Consider the following 16,187-nt stretch of genomic DNA (forward strand, 5'->3'; position numbering starts at 1 on the left):
ATTGCTTATTTGGTGGAGAAATAAATTTTCTGAAAATGAATTTGCAAAGAAGAACGCAGTGACTTATCAGAATGATCAGTCTTTTCCCTATGGGTTAGCAGATCCTTAATTAGTGAGCTTATTTGCATTTTAATTAGAACTCCAAAAGCACTGAAGGTTAGCAACATTGTTCTTAATTTCATAGCGCACTGTGTAACAGTGTACTATGTAACCAACAGGTAATACCGCAAAATGGTCTTTTTAAGAAATTTGTCTGTTGACTCATCCAAGAGGGGTCACTGGAAAACAAAATATAGCAAAAGAATCAAATTCAGATGTCTTAAGGTTCTCAAATTCCTTTAAGCTTGATGTAGCAAAATAGTTTTACTCTTTGAGCCCTTGAGCTGAAGTCTGGAAAGCCATGTTAAGTTTTTGAGTAAACAAATTGAAAAACAAGAAAATTATCTTAAAAAAACCAAACAGTTCAAATGTGTTGCCTTTGAAGTTAACCACATTAGAGATTTGAACATTTTCTTGTTTTATAGGCATGACTGAGGAAGTCTTGGGTTCCTCCTAAAATAGAGTTTTTTAGAAATTGTTTTTCCTATGCAGAGCTGAGACCGTAGCTATCATTTTTAGTTCTTAGTTTTGGTGAAGATTAGAGCTGTTAAGCTGTAGAAGTGATGCAGATTTACACCCTTGGTTATGACTCTGTTCTCACATACTCAAGATGAACTGATTATATTACATTTTAGCATGGGATAGCATGTTGATCCCATTCAAGTATACTGACAATTCTACTTTATCTTGTTTGTTTTACATAGCACTTGCTTATCCAAATGTACAGAGCTGGATTGTTTAGATTTGAAATATTATAATAAAACATAGTTATATTATTAAATTAAGTAGTACTAAATGTTTAGTATTAAAAAGTAGTATTTTAGTAAAAAATAGCTTGAAAAGTTTTTTTTTTTTTTTTTTTTGAAGGTGTGGGGGTTAGCTTCCTCTCTACATGGTAGGTTTGACTTCTTTGGGTATATTCATCGCTCAGTTTGAATATTGTAAAGATGCTCTGTAGAGAAATATATAAATTTCTAGACTTACACTCACAAATCCTTAGAAATGGGAGCAATGTTATCTTTGCCCAGCCTCCTGCATTAGACAGGAATCCCTTCGTTAGTACCCCTCTTCCCCTATTTGTGTAGCATTCCTCCCCTAGATTCAGCACAAATAAGGGAAAGGAGTACATTTTTTCACTAATGGAAAACACACACACACACACACACACACACACGAGACCTTCGATCTCACTTCTATGTGAAGCTTGAATAAACTACATTCCTTAGAAAACTTGTTAGTATCCTGTAGCTATCAAGTCAGATTCAGAGCTCTTTAAATGTAAATGATTTCTGTTGGTCAAGATATTTCTTCTTTATACCCATAAAACAGGTTAAAGGAGGCTTTCCTAGCCTTTCCCTTTTAGAAGCTACTTTGGTATTTCCAAAGACTGCTTGGGAATGCTGGTGGGAGCAGGAATGGGAGGAGATGGCTAGGTGTGCAAATCCTGAGGTAGGATCTTCTGTAGCTGAAGTTTCCAACAAATGGTGCTGAAGTGTGAAAACAACAGCAAATCTCAGTATTAGCCAGATGTGGCTTTGAAATGGTAATTTACAATTTCATGTGATTTTTGAAAACTCTGAACATGTTTTAGACTCTTGAGATTGTTGGTGCCTGAGGAGGTACTTAAAATCAAAGTCTGATATTTACATGGTTGTGTTGAGAGAATTGAAGCCCAGTGAAGTTAAATGTCAGTCAGGTAACAGCTAGTAAGAATCTGAGGTGAAATTTGATCCGAAGTCATAACTTGTCATTGTCTTACTTTCTAGAACAAGAAATGAAGTTTAATTTTTTTTTTAAAGATAAAAATAACATATTTAGGACTTCCCTGGTGGTCCAGTGGTTAGGACTCCATGCTCCGAATGCAGGGGGCCTGGGTTCGATCCTTGGTCAGGGAACTATATCCCACATGCTACAACTAAGACCTGGCACAGCCAAATAAATAAATAAATGTTAAAAACAAACAAACAACATATTAAAGAATATGTCAAGCACTTTTACCTTTTCTTACAGGTCCTCACAAGGCCACCAGGTAACTGCCTTCATCTGAGGAAATAGGCCCAGAGAAGTTAAGCATCCCTAAGTACTAAGCTCTCACTCTACACTCAGGACATCTGATTCACGTTTCTTGCTGTTTGTATTACACTATGAAGACACAAATTGAGAACGTGTCAAAGTGAATTCTGTATGTGCCAGATAAGCACACTATTTAAAGAAATTCTGTGGTGATGTGTTTAGTGTTTAGTAACCTTGTTTAGATTTTTGTCTTTCAAGTTCTCTTATTCACACATGTAGGTACCCCCTCCCCCACCACCACCAAGAATAAATATCCCCTCGTGGGATATACTTAATTGTATGCTTTGTAATGGATTAACTCATTGAGCTTCAGTTTTGAGCAGGTTGTGTTTTCTGTTAAAAGCCTTGGGCAAACCAATTTTGCTTATGTTTAAGAGTTAAAATGTTCCAGTTAAAAGAACAATTTGTGGTAAGTTTTTATTTACTTTAGAGATTTTGCAATTTTCCCTGATATTGATAATTTGAATCTTATGACTTAGCATTATTAATTATTATAATTATATGGGACAACCATTACTGTTCACAGAGTTTAATATGCTCAAGATTATACAATAAGTGGCAGAGATAGGATTCAAACCTGAATCTGATTTATTTTTAGTGATTAGCTCAAATATTCAGGTATTGTATAAACAATAGAACAGGAATCAACAGTGATTTGTGTGATCAAAAAAAAAAAGCAAGCCCTTTGCTTCAAAAAATACTCCTGTGTTATATACGAAACAATTACTAGTAATCTGCTAAAAAGCTGTTAATCTTTTAATATTATTAATTCAAATGTTATGAAAATGTTCTACCAGATCTGAGATGGCAGTGATGAGAATTCTGTTTCATTAAAAATGACCTACAGCTACAATTAGTCTTGGACCTCATACCAAAAAAAAAAGCAACAGTTTTAAAGAAATGATAAAATGTTCAGTTAGCCTACTTTTAAGAATATGACTATAACATTTCATTAAGTTCAACTAATATTTAAAAACCTCAGTTTTATAATGCTTGATAACCAGAGGAAAAAGGAAGTAGGGATAGGAAAATACAGATCTGTGAAAAGAAGGGGGGAAGTAAAGGGAAGTGATAAAAAAGGAAAAGGCTCATTCCTCTTAGCTATTTCTGATTTCTACATAACTTCCAACATCAGACATCTCTGCTTTTCAACTTTTCACTCAGCTCTGAGGTGTGTATGTGAGTTTGTGAGAAGCTTCTTATTATGAACCTGTGGGCTGTTAGTGTGGGGCAAGGAAAAAGAGCTTTGTATTAGGAATCAGAACACCTGGGTCCTATTAAGGTTTCTGTCTAGATTTGTGTGAAATGAGTCGTACAGATTAAAATGCTTTTCAAACTAGATCATGAATCAATTTGGGTATAGAAAAAGTGGTATTTTATAAAAGGAAAATAGGAAAGGTCAATGCATTGAATATGGTAAGGGTAAGTATTGCTTTGTGAAACGTTTCCATTATGTATATTTATGGAGTATTAGTTGCAATGCAAAATATATTTTTCACAATGAGTTTGGTTTTCTGTCCTAAAATTTAGTGGCTTAAAAGAACAGCCATTTTACTAGAGTTCATGGTTTTGTGGGTCAGGAGTAGCTGGTTGATTCTTCTGCTCCATGTGCTATTGACTAGGATCACTTGGAGGTATTTAGCTGATAACAGGTCTGGTGTGGAGGGTACAAGTTGTCTTTACTCATTTGCCTGGTGTTTTGGTAGTGGTGGCTGGCAATCTTGGCTTAGCTGGGTTCCTCTCTTTCTCTGTGTGGCTTGAGGGCCTCTCCATGTGGTTTCCTCAACCTGGTAGTTGGACCTCTTAGATGGCAGCTCAGAGACCAAGGCAGGAGCTGGCAGTCCTTTAAGGCTAGCCTGGAATCTGGTCAAAGGAGTCATAGTTTAGCCCAGATTTAAGGGGAGGGGACATAGACTCTTGTCTCCAAGAAACTGTGGCCATTTTTAATCTGCCACAATTATTGTAAAATAATTTTGAAAACCGTGACTGAATTTATCCAACCTTTTAATTCTGTAATTGCCCTTTGAAAGATGATTAATTTCAATAGTCTACTCCCCTGCACCCCGCCACAGGTACCCCTAACATTGGAAAATGTGTCAATTTTTGATTTCAAAGTGCAGAGTTTAATTTAAATATGTGTAGTATTTTTCCATGGAACTGTGAGTTTTAGGTTTTGTAGAAATAATTTAAGGTCTAAAAATTTCTGTGGAGTCTTAAGATAAGTTTGCTACCTAACACTACCTAAAAACTCTATTTGACATTGAGTAAGAATTGCCTTCTTACAATGCCTGAAGATTACATTTGGATTTAATTACTTCTTCCCTTCACATTACAGGCAGTCTGAAGCTGTTGTTTTTTTTTTTTTTTTTGGCTGCGTTGGGCCCTCGTTGCGGTGCGCGGGCTTCTCATTGCAGTGGCTTCTCTTATTGCGGAGCATGGCGCGTGGGCTTCAGTAGTTGTGGCGCACGGGCTTAGTTGCTCCGCAGCATGTGGAATCTTCCCAGACCAGGGCTCGAACCCGTGTCCCCTGCATTGGCAGGCGGATTCTTAACCACTGCGCCACCAGGGAAGCCTGAAGCTGTTATGTTTTTGTTGAAATCTGAAAAAGTGAGAAATCTGCTCCCACCAACCCCCATTCTACCCCTCAGTAAAGAAAACAAAACTATTAAACGTTTTTGTTAAAAACCTACAAGTTGTTATCACAAGGAAAAATCTTTGTAACTATTTATGGTTATGAATGTTAACTAGACTTACTGTGATGATCATTTTGCAATATATACAAATACTGAATCATTACGTCTTACATCTGAAGCTAATATAATGTTACATGTCAATCATACCTCAAAAGAAAGCATTAATTCTTGTAAAATGCAGGTTTTGTGGTGTACTGTATCTTTAGGTGACAGAGTGGTTTCCAGAAGAGGACTGTTCCCTGTGACAGAGCTGTAGGGATTTGTGGAAATGTCCATGTCAGAATATCTGCCCATATTTGGAATATTAATAGCACTTTCTTAAGATATAAGCAAAAGGATTTATCTTCTCATACCCTTGGCTATTTAGAATCCCAGATGTTGAAGCAGTGTTTGGGTGTAACCCCTGGCTTTTGGGGAATGGGTTGGGCTGGTTGTTTGACCAGTTATGCTGCAGAGTCATTCTTCTTTGCCTCTGTCTGCAGAAAAATGTCCTGCTTTTCAGATAAACCACATTCATCTTAAATGCTCCTCCACCCCAGGCTCTTTTTTTCCCACCGAGGAAGACATGATGGTGGTCAAGATTTCCTTCAAAGTAATTAAGGAGGAGAATGTGAAAAATGGTAAGAGCTTTAGAATGAAATTCTGTGGGTTTAGATGCCAGTATTTAAAAATAACTATTTAAACCCACCCCCAAATGAAATGGGAGAACTTATGTGTATTTTAAACTTATAAACAGGCATATGAGGATAAATGGTTTATAAGTTATAGATGCTTAGTTACACCAAAATATCAATTTTTGGAATAATATTATATATACATACATACCTATGTACATACTTTGTGTATGTGAACATATATCAAACCCTGATATTGGTAGTCCCATCACATTGCATTTCTTTTTTTTTTTTTTTTTGCGGTACGCGGCCTCTCACTGTTGTGGCCTCTCCCCGTTGTGGAGCACAGGCTCCGGACGCGCAGGCTCAGCGGCCATGGCTCACGGGCTTAGCCGCTCTGCGGCATGTGGGATCTTCCCGGACCGGGGCACGAACCTGTGTCCTCTGCATCGGCAGGCGGACTCTCAAACACTGCGCCACCAGGGAAGCCCCACACTGCATTTCTTGATGAACTTATATAACTATTGAGGCAATAAAAAAAATTTGTTCTTAACGTTTCCCGTACCTGATTCTCTCATATATGTAATGAATCATTAGAAAATCTGCACGATGACCCACCCCAAAAGCTAATGATCCTTCCCCTTTAACTTGAGATTACATGATCACATTAAGTAACCACTGGGTCAAGTGATCTCCATTGAAAGCACTCCAAGGAATGCTATGGTATATATACTATATTTATGTATATAATTTTAATTCTACTTGACTGTTGTGCTGCATAAGGAAAGACACTTCAAAGATTACATTTTTCCCAATACAACAGTTTTGGTGGGCTCTTTGCACTTCTCTCCATCCCAGGTTTCCCAGTAACACTGAGACTACTATCACTACCACCTCCACCACCATCACCACTGTATAAACTTCCAAGTCTTTCAATTTTAAATATCTAGTTATTGCAGAAAAGCAGTCTACCCTATTTCCACAAGGAGGGGTTTCACTCTAAATATTTCACTATTTTTCTCTGCACCCTGAAATCCAATTTCAGGTCAGTCTTTAGGCAGATGAGAGCCAGTGCCAGTCTGTGTCCTGTCCCACAGACTGTGAGAGAAGGTGGCCCTCTGCCCATGTAGTAGGGTGGAAGATAGGACCTTCAAATCTAGGTCAGTCCTCATCAGTGGAGACTATGAAATTGCTGGTTCCTATTATTAGGATACTCTGTTAGAGAGAAAAAAAAAATTGAATAAAAGAAAACTTTATAAACCAGTTCCATCATTTCTAAAGCAACCCATTAGAAATTTCTATTTCTTAGGACTCTTTTTGGATAAAACTGCATGTTTAATTTGAGACTACATTTATTTTTACTCTTATATAGTAGAACATGATAGGCACTAGGGGTTAGAGGATATACCCAAGGACTAATATAAGTTAAAAAAAATTATTTTTTTTTACAGTGGAACCTTTTGTGGACATTTGTGGTTTCAATTTATGAGTCTTGAAAGATCTTGATAAGAAATAATTTGTAATTTTACTAAAGCCTAAATTTGATTTGCACAAAGTGAATGGCTGGGGTGGGAGATTTACTTAGTTTTATAGTAAATTTAACCACTTGCTATTAATTGTGTGCCCCTAAATTCTTGCAGAGTAAAAAAGATGTTTTTCTTTGTCAACAATCAGTCTTGTGATTTTGACAGAAATGAAATTGTGGTTGAAATTTTTAAAAATGAAGAGGTCTAAGAAATGATTCTTGGTGGCAATTAGGAGTCTTGGCTAAATTAAAGACAAAAACGGCAGATTCATTGGCTGCTCAGATTTAATCTATGAATAAGCACATATGGAAATAAAGGAAGCAATTTCTGAAAGTATTTCATATGATGCTCCGGCTAGTAAGAAAGCTGTTACCGGACTACTACATCTTACGGGTGGAAGTCATAGTGTGGTGTTCTGAAATTTGGGTGTTTATAAAAGTCTCAGACTTATGTCAGTCTGTCTTGGGTTTACTTTGGTAACACTGTACAGTGTTAATTAGCCCCAGTTCTGGAGTCAGGCTACCAGAGTTTGGATTTCTGTTCTGTAACATGTGACTTTCAGCAAATTATTTAACCTCTTTGAGCTTCAATTTCTTCAAATGTAAAATGGTGATAATAAAAAATCTTCTGATAAGGTTTTTGTAAATTCAAATAAGGTAGTACTTGAAACATATATAGCATGGTGTCTGGCACATATTAAACACTCATTAAGTTTTACATGTTATTTTAATTATATACATATTTAGTGGCTGCTGGCAGGTGACTGCTAAGGTAGAATGGTTGCCCTCTTAGGGTGTTGTTCAAATGAAACTGCATATACAATTCTGGACAACTATTTTTAGTCTATTAATAGAAAACAGTAGGCACTACAGAGTAAGGAAGACTAGAAAGAAAAATCTGTTTCCCAAGTCTTTATCTCTATCCCCAACCTCCCCTGGAACTTGTCCTTTGAACTTCTTTCTTGTCTTTCCCTTTTATCTCAGTAACAGCAGTGCCATTTACTCAATTTAGTCCAAAGTTACCCAATTTAGTCTAAAATCTAGGAGATACTCTTGACTCCTTTATTTTCCTTAGTCCCCCATATTCCTGTCATTCTATTGGATTGGCCAAAAAGTTCCTTCGGTTTTTAAGTAAAAAAAGACACACTTTCCATTTTCACCAAGAACTTTATTGAACAATGTATTCCCCATTTTGTTCCACTACCTTCTGCCATATTTCATGCAACTTCATAATGCCATCTTCCCAAAACTTTTTATCTTTTTGAGCAAAAAACCGTTCCAGGTACCTTTTACAGTCTTCCAGGGAATTGAAATTTTTTCCATTAAGAATTTTGTAAAGACCGAAATAGATGGAAATCTGAAGGTGCAATGTCTGATGAATACGGCAGATGAATCAGAACTTCCCAGCCAAGCTGTTACGGTTTTTGCCTGGTCATCAAAGAAACATGTGGTCTTGTGTTATCCTGATGGAAGATTATGTGTTTTCTGTTGACTAATTCCAGACCATTTTCGTTGAGTGCTGCTTTCAGTTGGTCTAATTGTGGGTGGTACTTGTTGAAATTAATCGGTTGGTTTTCCAGAAGGAGCATATAATAGAGGACTCCCTTCCAATCCCACCATATACACATCGCCTTCTTTTGATGAAGACCGGCCTTTGGTGTGGTTGGTGGTGCTTCATTTCGCTTGCCCCGTGATCGCTTCCATTCCACATTATTGTACAGTATCCACTTTTCATCACCTGTCCGAATTTGTTTTAAAAACGGAATGTTTTTGTTATGTTTAGGTAGAGAATCGCATGTGGAAATACGGTCAAGAAGGTTTTTTTTGCTTAACTTATGTAGAACCCAAACATCAAAGCGATTAACATAACCAAGCTGGTGCAAATGATTTTCAACACTTGATTTGGATATTTTGAGTATGTCAGCTATCTCCTGTGTGGTATAATGTCGATGGTTCTCAATTAACGTCTTGATTTGATCGCTATCAACTTCAGCTGTTCTACCCAACCGTGGAGCATCGTCCACGAGAAATCTCCAGCACGAAACTTCGCAAACCACTTTTGACACATTCGATCAGTCACAGTACCTTCTCCATACACTGCACAAATCTTTCAGTTGCGTTTTTACCTTTCTTGAAATAATAAAGCATAATATGCTGAAAATGTTGCTTTCTTTCTTCCAACTTCAATATTAAAATGGCTACACAAAAATTCACCAATTTTGATACTTTTTTTTTTAATGCACTCTGATATGACAGCTGTCACAATACAATCTAACAAAATTGTTTCGAATGAAGTTAAAGACAACTAAGGGCTACTAGAGCCATCTTATGGAAAAAACCGAAAGAACCTTTTGGCCAACCCAATACCTCCAAAATGTCCATTTACTTCTTTCTATGTCCACCACTATCTTCATTGTTCAAACCACAATTATTTGTCATCTTTATTACTGTAATAGGCTTTTAATTTAGTCTTTCTGCTTTCATGCTCCTTTGATCCATTCTCTACACTATAACCAGGTTGATCTTTTAAGACAAAATCAGATCACGTCATTCCTCTGTTTAAAACTTAATTACAGTGGCTTCCTGTCTTGCTTATAACAAAGTCTAAACTTCTTAGGCTCATCAAAACTAAGACGTTCTGCTTCTTTCTCTAACCACAACCTTTTGTCCCTCCCCTTTTTTTCACACTGGGCTTCCAGTTATTTTAGTGCTGTCTGTCTGTCTGGAAACTCTTCCCCCACCTTGCTCTTCCTTGTCATTCAGTTTTCTACTGGAGATCTTCCCTGACTACCCACTCTAAAGGAGCCTTTCTCTGTGTTATCTGCTGGGCTTAATTCTCTGCATAGCACTTAATGATCATTTAATGTTCTTGTTTATTTGATTATTTATCTATATCTCCTCACTAGAATATCAGTTCTATAAGGGCAGTACATGTTCTTGGTCATTGCTGAATCTCCAGTGTATTGAGTAGGAGAGAAGATCTCAATAAATATTTGTTGAGTTAATGAGTGATTGATTCCTTTTTTTTTTTTTCTTTTGGCTGCACGGCAGCTTGTGGAATCTTAGTTCCCCGACCAGGGGCTGAATCCGTGCCCTCAGCAGTCAAAGCGTGGAGTCCTAACCACTGGACTGCTAGGGAATTCCCAAGTGATTGATTCCTAAAAGCTTTTTTGTGAAGTACCGGATTTATGGTAAAATAAAAACAAGAAAAATCTTTTATATAGAAAATATATTTCATAAGGTTACCAGCAATACTTCGGGTAGCGCTGTTTATTCTGTGATGTCCTTTTTACATTTTTATGTTAAAATGCCCTTTTGTGAAATGATAGTGATATATTCAATTATATAGTTTCAAAATATATTCTTGGCAGCATAAATAATTGGGAAGCACTGTTGTCCCATACTTCTGTTTTTTTATTTTATTTTTTAAAGAATCATTTATTTATTTATTTATTTTTTTGGTTGCATTGGGTCTTCGTTGCTGCATGCCAGCTTCCTCTAGTTGCCGCGAGTGGGGGCTATTCTTCGTTGCAGTGCATGGGCTTCTCACTGCAGTGGCTTCTCTTGTTGCGGAACACGGGCTCTAGGCACGCGGGCTTCAGTAGTTGTGGCACGCGGGCTCAGTTGTGGCTCGCGGGCTCTAGAGCACAGGCTCAGTAGTTGTGGCACATAGGCTTAGTTGCTCCGCAGCATGTGGGATCTTCCCCGACCAGGGCTCGAACCCATTTCCCCTGCATTGGCAGGTGGATTCTTAACCACTGCACCACCAGGGAAGTCCCTGTCCTATACTTTTAGATTGGAAATTTTCTTTGACTTTTAAAGATTTGTGGTTCACTGAAAATATAGAAGCACTGTGTAGGTGTTCTTGGGAGGGAGTTTTGCTAAGAATTCTTAGTAAGTAAAGTTCAGTCAATCAAATGTTATTATATTCTTCAAATTCTCCTGGGAAATAAATTGTCAGGTTCCATTTAAAGATTATATTGTTTGAATATGTCACGTTAAAGTGAAATGTGACATGAGAATCTATCGATAATAATTAAAAGGAAATAAAAAGTGAACCTCTTTTAATATTTTTTTGGGTAATACATTTAGCAATGTTTCTTTGAATAACTTTGTCCATAATGAAAACTAAGTAAAATTGCGAGTGTTTTATTTTCATTAAAACTGATCAACTCTTAAAAAAGCAACCCAATTTGTATTGTCACAAGCGGACAGTTTTTTTCTTCCACTGTCCATTAAGAACTGAAACGGACCTGAGATGTCACCTGTAACAAACTACCTGGTGTTTCAGATAAGGAAACTGACGGTCAAAGGACATACATTTTTTTGGTAGGCCTAGGATTAGAATTCCCATCTCTTTATTCTCCGGCTCCTGAACTTTACTCTGTGGCACTAATTATTTTAGGGAGACAAGTCTTAAGAAATTTCTCTTTTTGGAATATGGTATAGATTGCTTTAAAATCTTATTTTATCAGTATTTTCTTTTCTTTTTTTAAATATTTATTTCGTTGCACCGGATCTTAGTTGTGGCAGTGGACTCCCCAGTTGCAGCATGTGAACTCTTAGCTGTGGCATGCATGTGACATCTAATTCCCCGACCAGGGCTTGAACCCTGGCCCCCTGCATTGGGAGTCTTAACCACTGTGCCACCAGGAAAGTCCCAGTATTTTCATTCATATGAAATGAGGAGATGTATTTTTAAGAAACATGCAGGGAAGATATTCCACATTCAATCTTGTGACAGCTGGCTTCTTAAAGGCTGTGCAAAGCTCTAAAAGTGGTACTTATGCTTTTAATTTTTGTCAAGTTAAGATTTAAAATTAAACAAGAAAATCATAGACATTTTATTTTTGTTATTCCTGTATTAAAGAATCTTTACACATGAAAAGATGAGACATTTGTAAAGTAAGCCTAATTCCTCTAAAAATAAGGGTAGTTTTGATGGTTGTGATCTAAAAAGACACAGGTTTTAAAAAAGCAGGAATAAGTTTTGTATTTTTAAATCATTTCAGAAAGACCATTAAAATTTAATAATACAAAAATTTTATGCTAATAAAACCAACATGTAGTAGAAAATTTATGAAGCAGATCAATATAAAGTCAAAACGACACATAATTCTACTTTCCAGAGAATCCAGTAATAACATTTTGGTATGTTTCTTTCCAGTTTTTTTCTGTGTATATACGGCATATATATATTTTTTAACATAGTCAAGATTATACTCTACATTCTTTTTGTTGGATTGTTTTGCTTTTTTCACTTAAGATTATATCATGAGCATTTTCCTCTGTCCTTAAAAAGTCTATGAAAACATTTTATAGTAGCTTCATAACATTCTTCTATAATTTATTTAACCATTATTCTATTTTTCCTTATTTAGGGATATAATACATTTTTGCTATTAATGTGAAAGGAATAACTAGGTATACACATCTTTGTTCATGTTCTATTTTATCTATTATAGTTGCCTATAAAGTGGAATTGGTGACACGTTGCCACAAAGCTTTCTAGAAATGTACTAATATATGAAAATACTTGTTTTATTGCACGCTTAACAAACTGGTTGTGTTTGAAGAGAACTTTGCTATTATTTTGGGTTTGGAAGCATTTGTTGAAAAGGTTAGTCTACATATTTGTTGTGCTATCCGTAAACATATTTATTTAACTATTTGGCGTTAGCTATCTAGGTGCTTTTAGTGGCAGACTAACCACATGATTAGATAAAGTAGATAGAATATTTACTTATCTATCTTTCCAAGAGCAAACTGTTCTGACCCACTGATCTTGATTCAACTATTTGAATTAGAAGAAAGTTAATGAAGGTTAATAATTCAAATTGACTGCTTTTCCCTAAAGTGAAGAATAGGGTTGAAATAAATTGCTTAAAAAATTGATTGAAAGAGTCTTTTAGTGGTTACTCGGTAGCTAACTTTGTGTGTGTGTGTGTGTGTGTGTGTGTGTGTGTGTGTGTGTGTGTGTGTGTGTTTGAGAAAAATTGGGTGGAGGAGAAAAAAAGCATGAAAGGCTGAGGAAAGGAACGTGCTGTGAATTAAAAAAGCTGCTGCCTTTATTTGGAAAAACATGTCTTTTATCTCTACCTGATTGACTCTGAAAGAACAATCACACATGAGCCCTGTTTACTGAAATAGCATTTCTGTATCTGTACCTGCTGAAATGAACTGTTACCTAAGTACATTTTAAGTAATACACTTTTTGAAAGTTGTGTTGACTGATTATGAGTAAAAAAACCAAAGTTTTGATTGTTAGATGCAAAGTGTCACTACTCAAAAATAAGTAGCTTTTAAAAAATCTTTGAATGTGATATGGCTTTAATTTGATTGAATATTTGAGTATTGCAGGCTTTTATCGTCCCTTAATGACATAGAATATACTGTATTTGTTAAAAAGCAAAGTTTCAAATCTAGCTGTTTTGGTACCACAATTAGTTTTTTGTTAAAAATCAAAAATAGGAGTCAACAAAGTTATGTTAGGCATGTGTGAAAGTTCATTTATTTTTCACAAGGCCGAGTGCATGTTAGCTTTCATATCATGCTTCCCAGAGATGTAATTTTAAGAAATGTGGTAACAACGAAGTAATAATCATGTCATGTGCTGAGGACTCTATTAGACTTTACTAGAATTAAGTTTTAATCTTCCCATTGCCCTGAAAAGCATGTAATGTGTAAACCGAGGGACACATAGGTTAAGAACCAGCCCAAGGTCATGTAGGAAGTCAAGCAGGGGTTCCAAGTCACTTCTGTCTTGCTACCTTTACAATCTTGCTACTTCCCTTTACAACCTTGCTACTTAGCATGGCCCACGGACCAGAAGCAATTGGCAAAATCTGGGAACATAAAGGAATGCAAAATCTTGACCATAGAGACTTGCTGAATCAAACCTTTATTTTAACAAGATCACTCAAGTGATGTGTATGTATATTAAAGTTTGAAAAGCACCATACTCCATCCCATATTAAAAGTTACATGGAGGTTTTGAAATTTGTTCTAAGGATTATTCCTGGTGTCTCTAGTTCATGTGGGTTATCTATTAACATTTTCCATGAGAGGAGGAGGCAAACTGTTGAATTAGTCAGTGTCTCCCCTGCTTCAAATTGCTATTCTGCGGCTGCTTTGATTCAGATCTTGTTTAATCCAGAGGAACAAATGACTACTTCTGCTTGTGGACATTTGGTCAAAGTCCCAATCAGCCAAGTATAGCTCTGTTTTTAATAGCCTTTACTCATGGACTGAACACATCAAATTTATAGTACATGGCTTCATTCTAGATAGGATTTTCCAAACTAAAGAGAAAAATGCTAAAAAAAAAAAGCATTTTCAAAGGAAACTTGAAATCCTTTGGAATACTTGATGTTTCAGATGGTTAGTAAGGAATGAGGGATTTGTATAAATTGGTCTTTACTAATTTCATTTGGTGAGCATAATTATTCTGTCATGGGGCAATGATAGGTAAGAAAAAAGCAAGGCTAACTTAGTAGAACAGCACTGTCAGGTAGAAATATAATGCAAGACATAAAATTAAAAAATTTCTAGTAGCCACATTAAAAAAGTAAAAAGAAACAGTTTAAATTAATCTTAATATATTTTATTTAACCCAGCATAGCTAAGTATTATTTCAACATGTAATCAGTACAAAATTTATTACTGAGATATTCTGTATTTTTTTTGTACTAAGTCTTGAAAAATTCAGTATGCATTTTATATTTACAGTGTCTCAGTTTGGATGCTAAATTTTTCGCAGTTAAAAGGTGAAATGTAGTGCAATGAAAACAAAATTGTGTTTAATGGAAAAATATTTTACCTTTTGGTTTTAAAATTTAAGCTAATTAAAATTAAATAAAAATTCAGTTCCTTCAGTCACAGTATGCAGAATTCAGTATCACATGTTGGATCGTGGTTTTTTTTTTAATTTATTTACTTTATTATTTATTTATTTTTGGCTCGTTGGGTCTTCGTTGGTGTGCGGGCTTTCTCTAGTTGCCGCGAGCGGGGCTACTCTTTGTTGTGGTGCACAGGGCTTCCCATTGTGGTAGCTTCTTTTGTTGCAGAGCGTGGCTCTAGGTGCGCGGGCTTCAGTAGTTGTGGCACGCTGGCCCAGTAGTTGCGGCTCGCGGGCTCTAGAACACAGGCCCAGTAGTTGTGGCTCACGGGTTTAGCTGCTCTGCAGCATGTTAGATCTTCCCCCATGGGGGCTTGAACCCATGTGTCCTGCAGTGGCAGGTGAATTCTTAACCACTGGGCCACCAGGGAAGCCTTGGATTGTGTTTCTAACGTAAGTGATTTCACACTTTTATGGACTTGATCACCATCCAGATGGTTAGTAAATGAATGCCACTGGAGGTTGTGGTCTGTTTATATAAATATTTGCACAGAGCATAAAGAGGGAATAAAAAAAAGCTATTTAGGTCATAAAGCGTTTACTGATTATCCTCCATTCTACCCTTCCTGCAGTTGGAATTGATTTACCTGTCTTTTTATTTATTTATGTATGTTTGGCTGTGTTGGGTCTTGACACATCGAACCGTGTCCCTTGCATTGGCAGGCGGATTCTTAACCGCTGCACAAGGAAAGCCTTTTACCTTTTATTAGTGGTTCAGAATCAGTTTCTTAAATCCTTTAACCCCCACTAAATTGTAAGGCTAGCTCCAAGAGTTAGGGTTCTTCCAATTTTTTCCCTATGGCATTAGATGCTTACTTCAGAGCGCTTCGTACTTTTCAGAAAAGTGAGGAAGTCTGACAATTAGTATGTCAAGTAGGATAGTCTGAGTGGGCTAGTTTGGCCCAGAGGTTTTAAAACTTTACACGTGTACCTGGATCACCCGGGAACTTGCTAAAAATACCAATGTATGGGCCTCACCTTTCTAGGTTCTGATTCACAGGTTTATAGTGAGACCATGGACACTTCTGTATTAAATAACTTGTTTTAAGTGTTTCTGAAGTTCAAAAACGTTTGGGGACCACAAGACTCAGCATTTGACTCTTAAAGGCTGCGAGTTCGAATTACGACATGTGCTGCTGTTGCCACGCGATCGATTCTACCCGGACTGAGGTTTCCCAGGCGGCTGCTGCTTTTCTGCAGATGGTTTTTCAGGCTGTTAAACCCCATCCCCAAAGACTGCCCTGACTCCGTCCCTGTCCCAAGTCCTGTTAAGGCGACCTGGGCTG

The 16,187-nt window shown here is 36.7% G+C and overlaps 1 protein-coding gene across 7 annotated transcripts in view; it reads left to right on the forward strand.

Moving 5' to 3' along the window:
* The window catches only part of ADK (adenosine kinase), a 484,687-nt gene that overhangs the window by 9,594 nt on the left and 458,906 nt on the right, over positions 1-16,187 (forward strand). The gene's annotated exons all lie outside the window — the stretch shown is intronic.

This window comes from Lagenorhynchus albirostris, chromosome 16 (genome assembly GCF_949774975.1).
Source record: "Lagenorhynchus albirostris chromosome 16, mLagAlb1.1, whole genome shotgun sequence".
NCBI lineage: Eukaryota > Metazoa > Chordata > Mammalia > Artiodactyla > Delphinidae > Lagenorhynchus > Lagenorhynchus albirostris.